This window comes from Aythya ferina (genome assembly GCF_964211825.1).
Source record: "Aythya ferina genome assembly, chromosome: Z".
Taxonomy (NCBI): Eukaryota; Metazoa; Chordata; class Aves; order Anseriformes; family Anatidae; genus Aythya; species Aythya ferina.
The window spans coordinates 40,569,971-40,577,137 of NC_140299.1; positions in this window are offsets into that span (position 1 = coordinate 40,569,971).

Consider the following 7,167-nt stretch of genomic DNA (forward strand, 5'->3'; position numbering starts at 1 on the left):
CCCAAGCACCACGTCCAACCTCTCCTTGAACACCCCCAGGGACGGCGACTCCACCACCTCCCTGGGCAACCCATCCCCATACCTGCCTGCTCTTTCTGAGAAGAAATGTCTCCTCATTGCCAACCTGAACCTCCCCTGGCGCAACCTGAGGCCATTCCCTCTGGTCCTATCACCCACAAGAAGAAGCCGACCCTCAGCTCCCCACACCTTCCTGCACATCACAGATGGTGCTTTTGGAATTCAATACTTCCTACATTTCTGATGATTTTCTATGTAAATACTCAGGATTGGGAGCACTCCATACCAAGAAGAGCCACCTGCCACCCTGGACCACCCTTTCCCAATAAAGACCTCACAAATCACCTTATACGCCAGGCTTTACGGACCAGGGTTTGGAGCAATAGGTTTTAATGCCCAAGGCTGTGTAAGTGGGCTGTCTGAGTGCTACTGCCATCGCATATAACTATATGGCCTTCCACTCTATCATTAGTCAGTAAACGTGTAATTTCAGCCATCCAAGTGAGACTAAAGGCTATCATAGAGATGCTTACTGCTAACTTACCTTACTGTTTATAAGATTTTGCCTTTTATGTGGTTAAATGAAAACAGGATTACACATACTGTAAGTATGTCAAAGGTTTGCTAATACTGAGCCCCTGGTAAATGCTACATCCATGCACTTCAGGGCTCCAGAAGTGGGTCAAACCCACAAAACACAGTCAAAGATAAAAGATGCTGTATCAGGAGACAGACCTTAGCCTTATCCAATGAGCATCTTACTTATAAAAAATAAAAACAGTATCCTCACTTCATCATGTGAATGGAATCTTGTACGTCTTGCCATTTATTTCCAGTTTGTTTGAACATGCTTTTCATGTTTCATAAGTACAGGCTGGAAAAGGCACTTACGACAAAAAGTTATTTTCCATCTAAACTGAGAAATTATTACTTCATGTCTCAAATATGCAAACCTAGAATGTTTTCACCCACCTCACATGCTAAAGGGTCTCTGTCTTCTGGAAGTGCACATTGCTTTCTTTGTAGACTTTTACTGCCTTAAGCTGGGAAATAGAAAAGAACATGTAGACCCTTTTTCATCATGTTCCTTGTTACTCCAAGTACCTGAAACTCCAAAGAAGAAGAGGGCTGAACCAAAACAGACACATTTTGCATGGTGGCCACATTTTAATCCAAATTAGGAATATCTGGGCTTATTGCTGAGATGTGGTGGGACAGCTTGCACAATTAAGTTACACAAATAAATACTGGATGGGCCAACCAGGGGTATGCATAGCAGGTGATGTATGACGGAACCTGCTGCTCTCTGGCAAGGAAGAACTGTCTGGGAATGCGTCAGCAATGACAGATTTTGTAGTAGTGGAGGTTAGGTTCCTTAGGAGAATGCAGGAGGCAGGAAGTATCAGAGTACAGACCTCGGGCAGTAGGAGAGTATATTGGCAATCTATCTTTGACCTTGACCATGAAGTTTTTTATATGTCCATCTCAAGCATCTGGCAGTGTTTGCTGATAAATGACAGGCTCTTCTGCATCAGACCTCATCTGCCATGTCACCTCCTGAATTCTTATCATCATTAATTAAGTATTGGTAGCATTTCTTATAACTAGGACATTATGTGTGCTAACTTTGATTCTTTCATTTATTTTGAAGCACGTACATTTTCTACCAGGACGCCTGTAACAAGGCTATTTTTTTGTGCCTGGTGTTTCTGAAGAAAATTCTGCCTGCTTTTCTGTAGAGCTTATGTTTTTACTCATTGTAGTCTGGCACATACAATTCTGAGAAAGTAATGTATGTCATCAACCCCATGACATAAAATGATGTCTAGTATAATACAGTGTACCAGCCTTTGTGCTTTTAATAGTGAGAGTCCATGGCAGTGTTTATTTCTGCTTACACATAGGCAAACAGAGATGTTCAAATTAGATGCAGAAATCACCTTCATGATATTTACAAAATATGAGTTTTATTAAATAAAAAGCTAGAGTGGAAAGAAATCATACAGCTATAAAATAATTTTCTATAAAGATTTTGTTTTTCCTTAAACAACACGTCTATGCATGAATTTGCTGACTTTGTTCATACACAGATGATAAACATGCAGATAAACTGATATTTATAAAATCATAATGTGCCCCACAGTTGTCCCCACTTTGTTTAGTTAATGCACTATTTTTAAGATCCCATATATTTTGCATAAATAACCACAGTCAAGTAAAGTTACAAAGTATGCTTGAGCTCATGCAATTTTATACTTCAAGTGTCTGAAAGAACAGCGAGCTTTTGTTTGTAACCTGTCATGGACCAATGTACCCTGAGTATGCCACATTAGAACACAGTCCACTGAAGCTGATTTAAGAGATGACAGACTATTTTATATGATTTATAATCTTAAAAATCCATCCCTTTAACAGTTGAAAAAATAAACAAACAAACAAACAAAAACCCTGAGATGCTATCTTCAATAAATATGCTGAAGTATCTAAAAGAAAAGAAAAGAAAGTTAATGACCATGTATAAAGATCATGTTAGATTTGAAATGGTTCTGCTTGCCAGCCCTTCAAGAGTCTTCACCAAAGATCTTGCAAATCTGTTTGAAATGCGCAAATATTTTACATACACTTCAATAGGGGTCCATGCGAGCTGCTTTTAAAATTACGACTGTTGCACCCAGTTTTCAGTGTTGTGGCTTCCCTGGGTTGAGGTTTGCGCTGAAAAGTAGTGACATTAGTGTTATGTTATTAGACAAGGAGATCTGGATCCTTCTTCAGAAAAGCCATGAAGACAGAGAACTACCTATTTTGTAGGACCACATTCATGAGAAGAGACCCAAACTTTCTGAAATGTGGAAATAAGAAAACTCAGAAACAGCAAGCAGCAAAACCAGGAGCGTGTCTTTGTCTTTAAATACTGAAACATCCTTTTGAATACTTTGGCAGTTGCTTTTCTTGTTGCCTTAGCCACATGGGAATAACAGTTAACAGCAACCTGTGTGTGGCAGCAGTATGGGATTTCAGATGCTACGGAAGAGTTTTCTGCAGAAGACTAAATCAGGGCCTTGGTCTTTGCTGTCTGCATTAAGCATCCCTGAAAGCTATCATCAAAGGGCACATTGTATATCTTACTCTTCTGATCTCTTGACTGAGAAAAACCTTACTGATTTAATGCCCTTATTAAAAAATTAAAAATAAAAATAAATGCATCACTAGCTCCTCCCAGCTCTGTTTTTTTGGGGGGCAAATGGGGAAGGAAGCAAAACAACTCAGGGGGCAGTTTCCTGAAAACAAATCAGAAGCCAGAGAAAATGGACTTGTGCTACTCTTATGATTCAGGATAAGATTTAAACCTCCTTTATAGCCATCAAGGACTTGGAGATAATAAATAAAAATGACTTTTTTCAAGGGATTTAGAGAACTTTCCCATATTCACCCCATGTTCTGATACTGCTGCTTCCTGGATTAAATACCTGCTACCTGGGTGCTAAATTTCAGGGAATGCAGACATGGAAATTAGCCATCAGTAAGAAAATGCCTTCAGAGTCTGACTTTCACAGAAACCAAAAGGGGCATACCAAGCTGTAACTTGGTAGATTTGGAGAGAGCAACTGTCACCTGCTAACTAGGCTGGTTATCTACACTTCTTCTCAGTGCAACTTAAACACTCTGTGTCTTTGAAAATATCTGTATTGTGCTTCATGAGACACGAGGAGCATGTTATTCAAATACAGACATCAAGACAAGGTGCTTTGCGACTGCAGTGTAAGAGCTGCAGCAAGGTTTCATCCACTGGACAGAGAGAAAACAAGCTGTGTTTAAAATGACCCTTTCTGCTAATGGGGTTTCTACATCCATGAAGTACAGCTGTCACAGGAAGGGAAAGAAGAGCTTCTTCCAGAACTGCACCAGAGAGTTTGGTCAGTTGGACCTTTTTGCCCCGATCTCCCTTTTCTCTGTTGACAGTCACCTTGATCCCCCTGTCCTACACACTCAAATAGCAGTGCTGGGCTAAAAATAGAGGGCAGCTTTTCTGTCTTTTCCCAGAGAGGACTCCGCTGGGTCTCCTGTCTCTGCAGAGGCTCTGGGGCATTCCTGCCACACACTCACCAAAGGGTTGATGCTTTCTTGATTAGGGAAAGCAACAAACAACTGTTCTATGAAGTGGTAAAAAAGCACAGTGCTGAATCTTCTACCTCCTACCACAACAAAGCATTTCAATGTCTTTTGTTAAGTGCACCATCCACTTGTTTAATCCTTTCTTCAAGCTAATGTTCTGTGGCTAGGTAGAACATTACAAATGAGGTCACAGCTAGAAGAATCATACCATGTTTGGTATGTTTTTGTTCTGTTTTCATACACCCTAATACTATCTGTTTGTGTGACGCATCAGATGCAAACTTCTGCATAATCAGGCATTCTGTATTATGGGGGGAAAAAAAATCTAATTAAGCTGAGGAAACAGCAATTTCATATCAATGATAAAATCCCTCTTTCCTAAGCACTGTGTCTAGACTATCACTGATCTTGTTGCAGCTGCTGCTGCAGAGGTGATGCAGTACTAGGTGAGATACAATCTATCCAAATATTTCTCTGAGCAATTGTCTCCGGAGGACAAACATTATGCAGCTCCACAGTTCAGATGACAAGAACACATTACTATCATAAAATTGAGGACATTCCTAGCACTTACATGAAAACAGATGGATGCTCCCTTTTGGAAGAAATCACAGAATCACAGAATCACAGAATTTTCTAGGTTGGAAGAGACCTCAAGGTCATCGAGTCCAACCTCCAACCTAACGCTAACAGCCCTCCACTAAACCATATCCCTAAGCTCTACATCTAAGCGTCTTTTGAAGACTTCCAGGGATGGTGACTCCACCACTTCCCTGGGCAGCCTGTTCCAATGCCTCACAACCCTTTCTGTAAAGAAGTTCTTCCTAACATCTAACCTAAAACTCCCCTGGCTCAACTTAAGCCCATTCCCCCTCGTCCTGTCACCAGGCACGTGGGAGAACAGGCCAACCCCCACCTCTCTACAGCCTCCTTTAAGGTATCTGTAAAGAGCAATAAGGTCACCCCTGAGCCTCCTCTTCTCCAGGCTGAACAAGCCCAGCTCCCTCAGCCGCTCCTCGTAGGACTTGTTCTCCAGGCCCCTCACCAGCCTCGTCGCCCTTCTCTGCAGCCGCTCAAGCACCTCGATGTCCTTCTTGTAGCGAGGGGCCCAAAACTGAACACAGTACTCGAGGTGCGGCCTCACCAGAGCTGAGTACAGGGGGACGATCACCTCCCTAGCCCTGCTGGTCATGCTGTTCCTAATACAAGCCAGGATGCCGTTGGCCTTCTTGGCCACCTGAGCACACTGCTGGCTCATATTCAGCCGACTGTCCACCATCACTCCCAGGTCCTTCTCTGCCTGGCAGCTTTCCAACCATTCCTCTCCCAGCCTGTAGCTCTGCTTGGGGTTATTGCGCCCCAGGTGCAGGACCCGGCACTTGGCCTTGTTAAACTTCATGCAGTTGACCTCAGCCCATCGGTCCAGCCCATCCAGATCGTCCTGCAGAGCTTTCCTACCCTCAAGCAGATCGACACACGCACCTAACTTGGTGTCATCTGCGAACTTACTGAGGGTGCACTCGATGCCCTCGTCCAGATCATCGATGAAGATATTAAAGAGGACCGGCCCCAGCACCGAGCCCTGGGGGACGCCACTAGTGACTGGCCTCCAACTGGACTTGGCTCCATTCATCGTATCAGATATCAGTTATTGATTATACTGAAGTACTGATAATCCTAAACTTCACTGTGAAACTGATTTATTGATTACTAATGAGGAGGATATCTCAACATTTCTCCATTCAGAGACTAATGTTCAAACATTATTTTACTGGTGGATAGTTTGGTGGATAAGGAATTGTCTGAATGGCACCACCCAGAAAATGGTGGTCAATGGCTCCATGTCCAGGTGGAGGCCGGTGACAAACTGCATCCTGGGCTGCAACAAAAGTGACCAGCAGGTGGAAGGAGGTGATTGTCCCCCTCTGCTCTGCACTTGCGAGGCCCCACCTGGAGTGCTGCATCCTGATCTGGGCCCCCAGCACGAGAAGGATGTGGGGCTGTAGGAGCAGGCCCAGAGGATGGCTATGAAAGTGATCAGAGGGCTGGAGCACCTCTCCTGTGAAGAACAGCTCAGAGAGCTAGGGATGTTCAGAGAAAACCTGGAGATGGGTTGAAGAGAATGCTTCAGGGAGACCTCACTGCAGCCTTCCAGTACCTAAAAGGAGGCTTGTAGAGAGATGGAGAGCAACTTTTTGTTCAGGCAGATAATGACAGGACAAGGGGGAATGGTTTTAAACTAAAAGAGAGGAGATTCAGATTAGATGTTAGAGGAAATTCTCCACTCAGAGAGTGGTGAGGCCCTGGCACAGGCTGCCCAGAGAAGCTGTGGATGCCCCATCCCTGGAGGTACTCAGTGCCAAGCTGGATGGGGCTTTGGGCAGCCTGGTCTGGTGGGAGGTGTCCCTGCCCATGGCAGGGGGTTGGAACTCTTGTTAAGGTCCCTTCGAAACCAAGCCATTCTATGATCATCTATTTTGTGTTAATTGCTTCATATTTAACATACATATGCCTCAAATACAGTTTTAATTGCAGTGCAAGTTAAATATTTAGTTTCTAGTGTAACTTTGCAATGAGATTTATGACCTTGAACAAACTATGAGCAGCTAATTCATCTTACTTTAAGGAATAGCACTGAACATAATCCATTCATGCCAATTAAATATCCATCAATACCAATTAAAATCATACAAAATAAATATTTCTAAAGCAAGAGCAATCTATCCAATGACATGTTGAGATACATATGATAGAAAACATCAATAAAACATCAAAACTTCAAAGTCCTTCAAAGTCTGCCTTCAACTCAAACATAAGCTTAGCCAACTTAAAAGAGACCACGGCCTCTACCAGTGTTTCTCTAGAAGGAGAAACAAACAAAAAACCTGCATTATGTATATCATATCAGCATTTTCTAGCCACTCAGAAATGATACTTGAAACCAGCTCTCTGGCTTCCTTTGCCTAGTTTAGGTAAATATCCACAAGTCAGCTCAACCTCTGTACTCCTGTTTCTTTGTCTAGACAAGGCCCGGCT